Source organism: Hyperolius riggenbachi, chromosome 8 (assembly GCF_040937935.1).
Source record: "Hyperolius riggenbachi isolate aHypRig1 chromosome 8, aHypRig1.pri, whole genome shotgun sequence".
NCBI classification, from domain to species: domain Eukaryota; kingdom Metazoa; phylum Chordata; class Amphibia; order Anura; family Hyperoliidae; genus Hyperolius; species Hyperolius riggenbachi.
The window spans coordinates 299773072-299785442 of record NC_090653.1 but is presented as its reverse complement, the minus strand read 5'-3'; the positions used below and the strand labels follow the sequence as shown (position 1 = coordinate 299785442).

The 12371-nt window shown below is 43.1% G+C and overlaps 1 protein-coding gene across 1 annotated transcript in view; it reads right to left on the bottom strand.

Moving 5' to 3' along the window:
* Positions 1-12371, bottom strand: part of CARD9 (caspase recruitment domain family member 9) — a 113939-nt gene that overhangs the window by 80580 nt on the left and 20988 nt on the right. The gene's annotated exons all lie outside the window — the stretch shown is intronic.

The following is a 12371-nucleotide window of genomic DNA, read 5'->3' as shown; positions in this document are numbered from 1 at the left end:
TAGGATATAGGTAAAATTACCAATATTCTAGCCCAGTGATCTGCAAACTTGGCCCTCCAGCTGTTAAGGAACTTCAAGTCCCACAATGCATTGCAGGAGTCTGAAAGCAACAGTCATGATTCATAAAGGCAAATGCATTGTGGGACTTGTAGTTCCTTAACAGCTGGAGGCCAAGTTTGCAGATCAATGGCCTAGCCAGTTGCGTGTGTCTAGAGGCACTGCCTCTGCCTGTGAAGCACAAGGTCATGAGTTTGACTTCTGAGTCAGAAAAAAAAAACCAAATTTCAGCTACTTGATTCTTATAGTCAAATATCAGTAATCTTTTCCGATATTTTACTATGACCTAACCTAACCCTACGCTCACACACAACCTTCCCTTTACTGATGCCTAACCCTAATCCCTCCTAGTGCTGTCTAACCTTAACCCCATCCCCCCTCCTCCCAGCGGCTTACCTTAACCACTTCTATTTATCAGGTGCCATAATTACTGCTCATTGCCGCTAATAACAGATAATCGCGGTTTTTGCTATTGCCACCATTTTTAGCGGTGCTGCTGCTGCGACATTTTTACCTGACCCGACTCTGGGGGTCTTCAACCTCAAGGTCACGTTCTTCAGACCTGAGACAGGATCTTATGTGATTTCCACCGATCGCAGGGCATCCCCGATTATCATATGTAATCTTGGTATCCGCTCCCATTATTGCATTTGCAATGCACGATTTTTAAGAAAACTTAGAACATGTTGCATTTTTTTTTACCTGGGTTTGGGTTAAATCAACAAGTGTGCAAGAAAAGTGTCTATCAAAAGGTAAAACTATACAATTTTCTTGCGATTTCACTATGTGACAAATAACCCCTTCCCTTACCCCACCTTAAAGAATCGCAATGTAAACAGTGACGATTGCACAAAAAAATTGGGTCACGATCGCGTCTGCTCATTAGCTGCAAATCGCGATCAGACCGTTTGTGACCACGATCGCAATATGCAGTGGATGAGGTTCCTAAGGACCGTGCCAAATCGCCAAGCGCAGGGGTAAAACGCAAATTTTTCGCTGTTTGTGGGACGATTGCACAGTTGCAATCGCTCAAAAAGTGCAGCAGGCAGTGTGATTTCAGTTCGGTAAGTATCGCATCGCATGGAAGGGAACGCAGCATTGCCATTTCCTCGCGACTCGCAGCTGTTGGGACTCTGTGGAATTCTCGGTGAATTTGGTCTCGTGTTATTGCAGAATGATGACGATTCTGGGAAAATCTCAGATGATCAGAATTTCTTCATTCTGCATAGAGAAGGCTTCGTGTTTCTCAGAATGGAGATGGTTGCGCAATGCGGAGCAGACAGACGCTGTAACGCAATCGAGAAACTGTCCTGTCAAACCACAAGGGATTTACTCAGAAAAGATTGCGAGCCTCTCTGTGCATACCAAAGGTAGATTGACATTTATAAATAGCTTTCCTGCGTATGCGCGGCTTAGCCGTGCGCACGCCCTCATTGCTGGGATTGTTCTTTGCCTGCACAGTACTACTGCGAACAGGGCCGGAGCTACCATAGGAAAAAATGGGCAATTGCCCCAGGGCCCCAGAGCCTCTAGGGCCCCCAAGGTGTCCCTCCCACATCTTAACTGTTGCTCTCCAGGGACTCTGCAGTCTGTTAAGTTGGGAGGTGTTTGGGGGAGGGTCAGCAGCCAGCTCAGGGGGCCAGGAGGGAAATGTGGCTGCAACAAAGGGCCTCTAATGACGCTTTTTGGTCAGGGGGGTGTCTGTTGGGGGGCCCCCAGGCTAATTTTGCCCTAGGGCCCAATTGTTACTTGAACCTGCCCTGACTGCGAAGGTGCAGAACTCTCCCAGTGATAAGGGCCCGCCTATGCACAGTAAAGCACGGCTTGCTGGGGTTGAAGGAAGAGACCAGAGTAGCCAGCAGAGGATCGGAACGTTCCAGTCGGGGAGCCCATGGCCTAAAGGGGGCTGGAGGAAGCCGCAGGTACGTATCAATACGGTTTCTATTTCAATCTCAGGTTTCCTATAAAACACACCTGAAGCGAGAGGGATACGGAAGCTGACATATTTATTTCCTTTTAAACAATGCACATTGCCTGGCTGTCCTGCTGATCTTCTGCTTTCTAGTACTTTTAGCTACAGCCCCTGAATAAGCATGCAGATCAGGTGCTCTGACTTAAGTCAGACTGGATTAGCTGCATGCTTGTTTCAGGTGTGTGATTCAGATACTACTGCAGCAAAGAGATCAGCAGGACTGCCAGGCAACTGTATAGTTTAAAAGGAAACAAATATGGCAGCTTCCTTATAAATCTCCCTTCAGATATACATTAAAAGAATAATAATGTGGCAGGACGGTCTGTAATGGTTCAGCTGTCTCGACTCATTTCAACAGACTTCTTGTGATTGTCCCTTAACCTGTCTGTGAACTTTAAACCTTAACCTAAATAAGCGTGATGCACTGTGTATGAGCTATGACACTGCAGCCCCCGCCAGCACCCCTGACTCATTCTCAGTCTGGGTTTTGAGTCAGCAGCTTTGACGGAGGATGATGGGGAACTTCAGATCATAATATCACAAATGACAACAGCCCTCGTTATCCATTGGCCTGAGTCACACCTGGAGACCCTGGCATGATTCCGTGTACATGGATTGTTTGTTATATTTTAGCTGTAAAGGACACCCGAGGCAAAAATAAACTGATGAAACAAACAATTGTATCTATCCTCCTCCTAAAAAATACTTTTTTAGATATCTCAAAGTTGTATTTTATTTTTAAATCTACTTTTTAAGTTTTTACCGTTCTATTGTCTCTGCTCAATGATACAGTCTTTGAAGTATGCCAGAGTTAAAAACTATGAACTTTTGACCCTTTATATCTCCTGCTCTCAGAAGCCATTTTCTGCCAGGAAAGTGTTTTATGGCCATAATTCCTTATCAGTGAGGGTTATACTGTAGTCCAACCTGGTCCTGACCTGGACAGAAACTGTCACTTGCATACCTGATGTTTAACTCTTTCAGACAGAGAGGAAAAAAAAGGAACACAGTTGGGGTCTGGTCTGTACAGTATACACCTGTGGGGTGTCATAATTAAGGGGCCCATACACTAGTCAATTTCAGCCATCATTCGATCGATCGATTCCATAGAATCGATCGATCAGAAATCGATTCTATCAAATTCCCCATTCGATCGATTTGCAGCCGATTTCTATCGATTTCGATCAATTTGATCTATCTGACAGGATGGAAAATCTGGGTCGGTCTGCAGCCAGCAGCAGATCTATGGCCCATAGAGTTCCATTGGATCTAGTAATGCATTTAGATCGATTTTCAACAGATTTAATTCTGAACTCTATTGGAAATCTGTTCCTAGTGTGTGGCGCACATCAGATAGATTCCTGTGAGATTCCACCTGACAGGCATCTGTCAGAAATCTGATGGTCAAATCTGCTGCAAATCTATAAGTGTATGGCCACCTTAATTCTATAATTTCCAGCACTTCTCATCTGCTTCCGGGACAGGGATCGATTTTGAGATGAGTCCCTTTCTCGATCAGAAGAAGATCGGACATGCTGGAAATGATTGAATGACGGTAAATATCCCATTGATCTGACTGGGGAATTGTATGGTCTGTATCAGGTATAAAGAGTTACTCTGCTCTAGTACAAAATCTATATAATCTGCAGTATATCATCTCTGTTCAAGTCGTTGTGTAACTGAGTTCCAATAAATGCCTTTCAACTCCAGTCTGCAGCTACTGTAAACTTTTTTTTAGGAAAATTCCCAGAAACCATGGCAACAGTATATGGTTTGGTGTACAAGAAAAAACGACAACAACAACCCAAATCCTCTTCAGGAAAAGACAAAAAACATTGCTCCCTTCACACCCCTACTGGGTTTACAGCAATGACACAATGGGCTGGATTCACTAAGACAAATAGCATGCCTTATCTGAGTTAACACACCTTATCAGAGATAACATGCCTTATCAAAGTTAACACCCCTTATCAGAGTAGCATAGCGAACGCTACAAACTTATGCCTGCTAACTGGCAATGACGAGAGCTCCACTTGTTCTACCCTGAGCCTCTGCGGGTTTGTAGTGCTCGCTATGTGACTCTGATAAGGCATGTTATCTCTGATAAGGAGTGTTAACTTGGATAAAGCATGCTATTTGTCTTAGTGAATCAAGCCCATTCACTCCACAGGGACCCTACACCTCTATAGGGAAGCTTGCTCTGCACCCTTTGCAGCTACTTTGCAGCACTCCCATCTCATCCACAGCTGACAATGAAGCAGGCAGCTTCTCCATCGAAACATGGGGGATGCGTTGAAAGACATCCATGGCTACAATTACTAGGTAATGCCTAATGATGTTGATCCAGGGATTTTATCTGATTGCCATCTGCAGTCGGGAAGGAATTTTTCCCTTTTGGGGCTAATTGGACCATGCCTTGTAAGGGTTTTTTCGCCTTCCTCTGGATCAACAGGGATATGTGAGGGAGCAGGCTGGTGTTGTACTTTATACTGGTTGAACTCGATGGACGTATGTCTTTTTTCAACCAAAATAACTATGTAACTATGTAACAAGACTACAGGATCTTCTCAAAAAACTAGCATATTGTGATAATGTTCATTATTTTCTGTAATGTACTGATAAACATTAGACTTTCATATATTTTAGATTCATTACACACAACTGAAGTAGTTCAAGCCTTTTATTGTTTTAATGTTGATGATTTTGGCATACAGCTCATGAAAACCCAAAATGTCCTATCTCAAAAAATTAGCATATTTCATCCGACCAATAAAAGAAAAGTGTTTTTAAAACAAAAAAAGTCAACCTTCAAATAATTATGTTCAGTTATGCACTCAATACTTGGTCGGGAATCCTTTTGCAAAAATGACTGCTTCAATGCGGCGTTTTTGTGCGTATTTGTGTGCTAGGCACTGTACATACACATGTCTATCTCATCATGTCACATGTCACCTTGGGTATCCTTTAACCTCTTGAGGACCAGTGTTTTATACCCCCTAGTGACCAGGCGATTTTTTACAATTATGCACTTTGCCACTTTAATAATTTATTGCTCGGTCATACAACTTAGCACCCAATTTAATTTTACCTCCTTTTCCTCCCACTAAGGCCTCTTGCACACTGCAAGTGATTCCGATTCAGATTCCGCTTTTTAATCAGTTTTTACATCTGATTCAGATTCCGATTTGCAGTGTGCAGGGAGCAAACTGCAAATCGGAATCTGAATCGGATGTAAAAACTGATTAAAAAGCGGAATCTGAATCGGAATCACTTGCAGTGTGCAAGAGGCCTAATAGAGCATGTTTGTGTAATCTCTGATTGCTGCTGCAATTTTTTTTATTAAATTTAAAAAGATCTTTTTTTTTTTTTATTAAAAATCCTATATTTTTTTTTTTTTTTTTTAAGTGGACTAAAATTAAAAATACAAGATTTCAGAAATAAAATCTATTTTCTAATTTATAATAATAAATAGCAGCCTTTTTTCAGCTGCATGATGACAAATATAAAATATTTTACATTTATTGGAGGAACCCCTCCCTTCCTTTCATATTGCCGGGACAGAATCCGGCAGACTGGTGGAGTAGATGGTGTCCGGCAATGGAGGAATTGCTAATGGCTGCCACCTGTATAACCCTAGTATAACCCTAGCTATGAAAAGAGAAGGGTGAAAAGCATGCACTGAAATGCTCATAGGCTTGAAGGAGTGTTTATTTATCTTTGTATGTGTCAGAGTGGTGCAACTAAATATTTTTAATTAAAAAGAATGTTTGGTTTGGGTCCGCTTCAATTTCCCTCCCTCCTATATTGGCCCTGACTGGGATCCGTACACTACATGATGCATCTATAAGCATCAGCCTATGTACGGGATTAGATTGTGAGCCACTGCAGGGGACAGTGAGGGCCCTTTTCCACCAGCGCAAACTGAATCGCAAAAACGCAAACCGCTAGCGATTTTACAATCGCTACGGTTTGCTTTTTAACATAGGAATCGCGGTAGGTCATTTCCACTACCGCGATTCGTTTTTTACTTGATTGCGATCGCGCCGCGGAGCGACTTTTGCCGCGATTTTGCTATGCAGTGCATAGCAAAATCGCGGCCGCGAACGTCGGGGAATCGCCGCTAATTGCGATTCAGCAATCGCTAGCGTTCAGCGTGAACGCTAGCGATTGCTAGTGGAAAAGGGCCCTGAGGGCTCGTTTCCACTATTGCGTTGCGAAATCGCTGCGGCAAAATTCGCCTTCGGATGCGAATTTCGCATGTGTGTGTATGCGAAATTTCGTGCAAATTCGCATGAAAATTCGCATGGATGACGATGTATGTGAATTTAACCATGGCAATGCCGGTGTGCTTTTCCATTGATTTCATGCGAATTCGCATGAAAATTCGCATACTAAAACAGCATGCGAATTTCCTATTAAATACATTAGCGGCGATTCGCATGCATTCCACTCGCAGGAGAATTCTGCGGCTCTTTTGGGTTTTTTTACCGCTGAAAAAAACGCACCTCAACAACGCTACAGTGGAAACAGGCCCATCCACTTGCATTACATGTGCGAATCCGCATGGACGCATGCAGATTCACGATAGTGGAAACGAGCCCTGAGTGACAGGGCTTTCCTCTGTACAGCGCTGCACTAGGCCGCAGCGCTGTACACATGTTAATTGTTTTTCGTTTTATTTCAGCCTGCCAGCTCCTATTGCGGCTGGCAGGCTGATAACATATCCCCGCTCTGTTGGTGTGCAGGGACCGTCCGAGTGAGCGTTCCCTGCTAATCCCGCCCACTGCACATTGACGCCAATCGGCATTAGGCGGTCCCCAGAGAGCCACGCTCCCACCACCCATCGGCGTTTAGGCAGTCGGGAAGATCTGGTTAAGCCAGGTCCACATCTTCAATTATGATTGGCCAATCAGTGACTAATTTGACCACGTCCATCTAGTATGAGGGTTCACCTTCACAATAGGCTCAGTTCACTAAGCATTTTCACATTCGGTAATGCAGAAAACAGCTGATTTTACCTTCCCAAATTCCAATTCACTAAACCTATTACTGCACTGAAAATTGGAATTACCGACTAGGGAGATAAATACCTGAAGAAATGTCAAGAAATTGCAATTCACAAACATTTACGCATTCGGGCAAAAGTGTTCGGTAATTTTCAAGTCTGCTTTCAGGTACATGTGAACCTGTACATGCTGGGCTTTGTAGTCCCTCTCAGCAGCTGTACAGTCACACATGCCTGGCCCCGCCTCCAGCAGACGTTAATGACGTCTAACTACAAATCTGTTACTATAAATAGCTTCAGTAGTTAATTAATGGCAAGGAGCTTATCTGTGCTGTCATTACATGAGGCGTTTCCATAAATAGGAGTCGGGATACAGGCCATAGATCTGGTTGTACATCAGTGGCCGTGAGCTATAGATAATGATTAGGGATGATCGTATTGAGCATTCTACGCTACGCTGGAAATACGCATAGTTTTCCGTAATTACACATAGCTAAACTACGGATACAAAATCAGATTTGAACTACGGGGGCAAATTGTAACTATGTATAAAAATACGAAATTACGCATAGTGCGAAACGTAGTTTATGCGGACGAATACGCCCTTATGCAGAAAAATTTTCGCATTAATCCGACAAAATGCGCATGCGTGGAACTCTCACATGCGTATATTCCCCTTCCCAATGCTGAACTTTATACGCATAGAATGGGCAATAATACTTCTGGGCATGCGCAAGCGACAATTTAATCCATACGCATCAAAAAAGACGCATATATCGCATTCGTAGTTGACTTCGCAACACACATGTAAACTTCGCATAGGAGCCGTAAACTACGCATAGCAGTACTTCTCTACGCGTACATTTGTAAACTTATTTTTTAAACTACGCATTCAAACTACGATGCGTAGATACGAACTACGATGTATAGTTACGCACTGGCGTAGTTTCTGCTCATCCCTTATAATGATTAATGCAGGCTGCGGTATCGCCTACATGCAAGCAGATTGCGGGAGATATTGCTGCAATGAGGGCACAAGATTCTCCCAGAAGTAAAGAAGGTCTTTCTGAATAAAATAAAATCATTTCTAAAGCTTGGTACACACTTACAATTATGATTGGCCAATCACTGATCAATTAAAGTAGACTAGACATACTCAACATGTTTCAGCATTACGCCTTCGTCAAGAGTGCATAAAATATACAGTGCAGTGTATTTACACATAAACATTAACCCCCCACCCCACATGACATCAGACTGTCAGCATATATAGCCCCTGTCAGAGCTCTAACAGGGGCTATATATTATGTATATAGCCCCTGTATATTTTATTCACTCCTGACGAAGATGTAATGCTGAAACATGTTGACAGAGGCGGGACAAGGTCCTCCAGCACCCAAGGCTGAGACACCAAAGTGCGCCCCTCCTTCCCCGCCACCCCAGCCGTCACACACTGATTGCTATTACACTAAGAGGCCCCTCCCCCATCCCTCCCACCCCAGCCATCACACACTGATTGCTATTAGACTAAGAGGTGCCACAGTGCCCACAACCTCCCCAACACCTTAATATCTAGTTATCTGGCTTGCAGTCACTGCTATGTATCCCCTTTTCTTATTTCTTTCTGCTTAAAACACAACTAGGAATGACAGCTGAATGAATTGTGCGCCCCCTCATACACTGCGCCCTGAGGCAGGAGCCTCTCCAGCCTATGCCTCGGCCCGGCTCTGAGTATGTCTAGTCTACTTTAATTGTGTCATGTACGTGGAAGGAAGATTTGGAGGGATTGGTTTTCTATGCACTGAGACTGTGATATCGGGAGGGAGGGGGGGGGGGGGATCTTACTAACATCTTAGATCCCTGCCTGGGTGCATAGCTCTCCAGATGGCTTCCCTCTGATATTATATATACCCACAACGACACAAATGTGCAGGTGAGATACACACCAACGCGATTTGTCTTTGTATATATTTCTTGTTGCTCCTATATTTTAGATTTTATTTGAAACTAATAAAAGTTATGTTTTAGTGCTGTAGGGGCCTATTCCGTAAGGGAACACAAATCGATGTGGTAAATTTGCTCAGTGATTGGCCAATCATAACTGAAAGTGTGTGCTAGGCTTAAATGGTCTGTACAGTATACACCTGTGGGGTGTCATAATTAAGGGGCCCATACACTGGTCAATTTCAGCCATCATTCGATCGATCGATTCCATAGAATCGATCGATCAGAAATCGATTCTATCAAATTCCCCATTCGATCGATTTGCAGCCGATTTCTATCGATTTCGATCAATTTGATCTATCTGACAAGATGGAAAATCTGGGTCGGTCTGCAGCCAGCAGCAGATTGATGGTCCATAGAGTTCCATTGGATCTAGTAATGCATTTAGATCGATTTTCAACAGATTTAATTCTGAACTCTATTGGAAATCTGTTCCTAGTGTGTGGCACACATCAGATAGATTCCTGTCAGATTCGACCTGACAGGCATCTGACAAATATCTGATGGTCGAATCTGCTGCAAATCTATAAGTGTATGGCCACCTTAATTCTATAATTTCCAGCACTTCTCATCTGCTTCCGGGACAGGGGTCGATTTTGAGATGAGTCCCTTTCTCGATCAGAAGAAGATCGGACATGCTGGAAATGATTGAATGACGGTAAATATCCCATCGATCTGACTGGGGAATTGCATGGTGTGTATCAGGTATAAAGAGTTACTCTGCTCTAGTACAAAATCTAAATAATCTGCAGTATATCATCTCTGTTCAAGTCGTTGTGTAACTGAGTTCCAATAAATGCCTTTCAACTCCCGTCTGCAGCTACTGTAAACTTTTTTTAGGAAAATTCCCAGAAACCATGGCAACAGTATATGGTTTGGTGTACAAGAAAAAACAACCCAAAGAAAAAACAACCCAAATCCTCTTCAGGAAAAGACAAAAAACATTGCTCCCTTCACACCCCTACTGGGTTTACAGCAATGACACAATGGGCTGGATTCACTAAGACAAATAGCATGCCTTATCTGAGTTAACACACCTTATCAGAGATAACATGCCTTATCAAAGTTAACACCCCTTATCAGAGTAGCATAGCGAACGCTACAAACTTATGCCTGCTAACTGGCAATGACGAGAGCTCCACTTGTTCTACCCTGAGCCTCTGCGGGTTTGTAGTGCTCGCTATGTGACTCTGATAAGGCATGTTATCTCTGATAAGGAGTGTTAACTTGGATAAAGCATGCTATTTGTCTTAGTGAATCAAGCCCATTCACTCCACAGGGACCCTACACCTCTATAGGGAAGCTTGCTCTGCACCCTTTGCAGCTACTTTGCAGCACTCCCATCTCATCCACAGCTGACAATGAAGCAGGCAGCTTCTCCATCGAAACATGGGGGATGCGTTGAAAGACATCCATGGCTACAATTACTAGGTAATGCCTAATGATGTTGATCCAGGGATTTTATCTGATTGCCATCTGGAGTCGGGAAGGAATTTTTCCCTTTTGGGGCTAATTGGACCATGCCTTGTAAGGGTTTTTTCGCCTTCCTCTGGATCAACAGGGATATGTGAGGGAGCAGGCTGGTGTTGTACTTTATACTGGTTGAACTCGATGGACGTATGTCTTTTTTCAACCAAAATAACTATGTAACTATGTAACAAGACTACAGGATCTTCTCAAAAAACTAGCATATTGTGATAATGTTCATTATTTTCTGTAATGTAGTGATAAACATTAGACTTTCATATATTTTAGATTCATTACACACAACTGAAGTAGTTCAAGCCTTTTATTGTTTTAATATTGATGATTTTGGCATACAGCTCATGAAAACCCAAAATGTCCTATCTCAAAAAATTAGCATATTTCATCCGACCAATAAAAGAAAAGTGTTTTTAAAACAAAAAAAAGTCAACCTTCAAATAATGATGTTCAGTTATGCACTCAATACTTGGTCGGGAATCCTTTTGCAGAAATGACTGCTTCAATGCGGCGTGGCATGGAGGCAATCAGCCTGTGGCACTGCTCAGGTGTTATGGAGGCCCAGGATGCTTCAATAGCGGCCTTAAAGCTCATCCAGAGTGTTGGGTCTTGCGTCTCTCAACTTTCTCTTCACAATATCCCACAGATTCTCTATGGGGTTCAGGTCAGGAGAGTTGGCAGGCCAATTGAACACAGTAATACCATGGTCAGTAAACCATTTACCAGTGGTTTTGGCACTGTGAGCAGGTGCCAGGTCGTGCTGAAAAATGAAATCTTCATCTCCATAAAGCTTTTCAGCAGATGGAAGCATGAACCCACTTTTGAACCAGAAACAGCGGCAGAAGCGCCTGACCTGGGCTACAGAGAAGCAGCACTGGACTGTTGCTCAGTGGTCCAAAGTACTTTTTTCGGATGAAAGCAACTTTTACATGTCATTCGGAAATCAAAGTGCCAGAGTCTGGAGGAAGACTGGGGAGAGGGAAATGCCAAAATGCCTGAAGTGCATTGTCAAGTACCCACAGTCAGTGATGGTCTGGGGTGCCATGTCAGCTGCTGGTGTTGGTCCACTGTGTTTTATCAAGGGCAGGGTCAATGCAGCTAGCTATCAGGAGATTTTGGAGCACTTCATGCTTCCATCTGCTGAAAAGCTTTATGGAGATGAAGATTTCATTTTTCAGCACGACCTGGCACCTGCTCACAGTGCCAAAACCACTGGTAAATGGTTTACTGACCATGGTATTACTGTGCTCAATTGGCCTGCCAACTCTCCTGACCTGAACCCCATAGAGAATCTGTGGGACATTGTGAAGAGAAAGTTGAGAGACGCAAGACCCAACACTCTGGATGTGCTTAAGGCCGCTAGCGAAGCATCCTGGGCCTCCATAACACCTGAGCAGTGCCACAGGCTGATTGCCTCCATGCCACGCTGCATTGAAGCAGTCATTTCTGCAAAAAGGATTCCCGACCAAGTATTGAGTGCATAACTGAACATAATTATTTGAAGGTTGACTTTTTTGTTTTAAAAACACTTTTCTTTTATTGGTCGGATGAAATATGCTAATTTTTTGAGATAGGAATTTGGGGTTTTCATGAGCTGTATGCCAAAATCATCAATATTAAAACAATAAAAGGCTTGAACTACTTCAGTTGTGTGTAATGAATCTAAAATATATGAAAGTCTAATGTTTATCAGTACATTACAGAAAATAATGAACTTTATCACAGTATGCTAATTTTTTGAGAAGATCCTGTAATGTCTTCAAAGATTGTGGAGGTAAGAGGAATACTGAGGCTTCCATATTTATTTCCTATTAAGCAATACCAGTTACCTGGCAGCCCTGCTGATCCTCT